We start from the raw sequence: 3,455 nt of genomic DNA on the forward strand, positions 1-3,455 counted from the left end.
TTCAGTTTGCTATAAAATGAATCAAACGACTCTTCCTCACTCATTTTTAACTCCTCAAAGCGAGTGGTCAGCATTTGAAGTTTTGTGTCCTTCACTTTCTTAGTTCCCTCATAGGTTGTCTCCAGAATTTCCCATGCTTCCTTGGCAATGGAGATGTGAGAAATCCGGTGGAATTCTTCTGGAGAAACACTGTAGAAGATAGCATTCAATGCCTTGCTATTTGCATTTGCTGCTACAAGAGCATCCTTATCCCAATTTGCCTTAGGAGCCTCTGGTTTAGTCCAACCTATATCAACTGCATCCTACACAATCTCATCCATAGAACACAAAAAGGCCCTCATTCGGACTTTCCAAAATGCATAATTATTACCATCAAAAAATGGTGGAACATTGAGAGATTGAGACCTATCCATCTCACCAAGGGGTCAAGGATCACACTCAGGTATTAAAACCACAACAAGTGCACCCGCTCTGATACCAATTGTAAGTTCAAAAAGGGTATAAAACACCTTTGAACGTTTAGACCCCAAATAACAAAGATATTAATTCAAGCTTTATATCAAACAATTAATGTGCGGAATATGATAACGAGCTTATAACTGAATGGTTAGGTGTGAGTGAGTTTTCCAACTGTTCCCAACTCACGTTTAAGTCTAGAGTCTGTTGTAGGGTTTTGTCACGGAATAGCCAAAGGGGGAGATTGTAAGGTTGAATTTAATCAACCATCTAATTGGCTTTATTCCGTGACCAATTTACTTGTAATTTAGCACTTAGTAACCCTATATTTAGGTGGGAAAATTGTAAGGGTAGTGTGTGAGAAGATGTGAAGAAATGCTCAAGAGTGTGCAAGAAAAACAGAGTCTCGCGACTAGGACTCGCGGGTGGTTCGTGACTGGTAAGCCGCGAAAGGCAGTCACGTGAGAGGCACACTGGGAAGCTGAAGGGTTGCGCCAGCTGTCACGCTACAGGACAAAAGTTCCATTCTGGCCAGGCCGTTACGTCGCGACTTGATTTCGCGACTTGGCCAAGCCGTGAGATCAAGTCGCCAACTTGCCCTGTTTGACAAAAACTAACGTTTTGCATTCCCTTCTCACCCTATTATATATACACCCTTATACCCATCATATTAAGAGAGCTTCCAGAGAGAATTTTGTGAGAGAAAACCCTAGAGAAATACAAGATTGATTCATCCCCAATCTTCATCTAAAGAGACTCTACAAATTCCTTTACTCTCTTCCTCTCCATTGTCATACCCTTGAGAGGTCATTTACCAAACCCTTGTCTCACCACACCCACGTCTGTGAGAAGGTCCATTTGGTGCTTTGGGAAGCAGTTTGGAAAGGAACCAATATACATTGGTTGATGCTATGGTCAAGTAGCGGAATCCGAGAAGTTAGAGAAGAAATAGGTTCGGCGTAACCTCGTTGGAGCAAGAAGCTTGGAGGGCTTAGGTACTTGGGTAGATTAGGCTTGGAGGGTTTTCTGCTGTTCATGTATCGCAACTACATTCTTTAGTGGATTATTTGACCGCTTGGAGGGTGGCAGAGAGGTTTTACGCCGAGAACTTCGGTTTCCTCTTCGATAACACATCGTGTTTTGTTCGTGTGTTTGCATCTTCTTTCTCTTTACCTTTGCCTTATATTTACTGCTGTGGATGTGTTTATATTTGGCTTAGATTATTCTATACATTCAGTTATAAGCTCGTTATCATATTCCGCACATTAATTGTTTGATATAAAGCTTGAATTGGTATCTTTGTTATTTGGGGTCTAAACGTTCAAAGGTGTTTTATACCCTTTTTGAACTTACACTTACCACTAGCCAAACCGGTACAGCCTCCCATGCAGTATTGACTCCCTTAGACTAAAAACTAAAAAGTGTCAAATGTTATCAAAAAATAATAAATATTTGAGGAATGCATACAGTATTTATTATTATTTATGTTTCTGTAACGTAAATTTATATTATATTGTACAATGTAAAAATAAACATACTACATAAACTGCTAATGTTAGGAGCATAATAGGATGAAACAATCCAGCACCAATATACCTCATTGCCGCAATAAACACCAAAATAAAATAGGATGAAAAAGTGTAGCACTAGCCATTCTTTAAATTAAAAAAAAAAAAAAAAAAAAAAAAAAAAAAAAAAAAAAAAAAAAAAAAGTGGTTCATTTATTTAGTTCTAAATTATACTCACTTATTTTCTTAATTGACCTAACATAGGCTTTAAGTTTTGGTTTATTCCGCACCAATTTTCCTTTCTCTTTTGATATATTCATTGTCTTTTGTTAAAAGGAAAAAGTGCAAAAAAATGAAGTTATTGAATTGAGCATCACAATTGACCGAGATCACTACGTTCTATAAGTTGATGGGTGGTTTCAAATTTTGAAAAGCAATTATAACAACAATGTCACTGGACACTCCAGTGGTAACTCGTTTGAGCAAGTTTTGTGAAACTAAGAGTAATTAGTTATTTGCATCTTCTGGGACAAAATTGGATTCTGCCATTTTCTATCAAACAATCCAGCATTTTTTCCATTTTTTGAAACTAATTAAGAAAATGTCCTTTTAAATTCGATTTTCTCAAAATCGAGTTAAGTCCTATAGTGGCATTTTAAGGAGCATATAATGACGTTTTAAGGAGCTTATAATGGCGTTTTATAACTCGAGCTCTACGAACTTGAGTTATAGGTAAAAAACTTGCATATAACTCGAGTTCATGGAGCTTGAGTTATAAAACACCACTATAGATCATTAAAACGTCACTACAGGCTTCTTAAAATGCCACTATAGGGTTCCATAATTTTTTATTTTTTATTTTTTATTTATTTTTAAACTCGATTTTAAGAAAATCGAGTTTCAAAAGAGAAGTATTTCCCTAATTAATTTCAAAATAGGGCAAAATGCTGGATTGTTTGATAGAAAAGGACGAAGGCCAATTTTGTCCGCATTTTCTATTGTAAACCATGAGATTATGCAACTCAATTATTATATTGAATGGCTACAGAGTAACCTAAATCTCGGAGGACCAAGTTTTGACTTTGCTAAACCGAAATGATTTGATCAACAACTCTTTTTAGCTTCAAGGGTTGCCTTGATTACCTAAAATTAGAACACATAAAACCCATTATCTATACTAACAAAAATCCATGCCATCATGTATTCATGTCGCCGATAGGTTAATACCTTATAAAGATATCATTTCTTCACCAAAACTCCTTTTCTAGGAGGGTAAAGAGCTCTTATTGAGGGGACCAATATCCTTCTAAGTAAGTGATCAATAAAGAGGTTTGGCCAATTAGTCCTAATGTATTGCTTGTCACTCTCTCCTTCCAATCAAACTCAACTTATTCCCTTTGTTCTAAAAGTAAAAACATCATGGAAGAATTTATTCTACTTTATTATATCATCACTAGACTACCTTTTTTTTTTTTTTTTTTTTTTTTTTTT

General features: G+C 36.0%; 1 pseudogene; it reads right to left on the minus strand.

The window, feature by feature from the left end:
- LOC112027320 (L-type lectin-domain containing receptor kinase IX.1-like) overlaps nt 1–3,455 on the minus strand; it is a 34,372-nt pseudogene that overhangs the window by 9,423 nt on the left and 21,494 nt on the right.

This window comes from Quercus suber, unplaced genomic scaffold (genome assembly GCF_002906115.3).
Source record: "Quercus suber isolate HL8 unplaced genomic scaffold, Cork oak 2.0 scaffold_5, whole genome shotgun sequence".
Lineage (NCBI taxonomy): Eukaryota > Viridiplantae > Streptophyta > Magnoliopsida > Fagales > Fagaceae > Quercus > Quercus suber.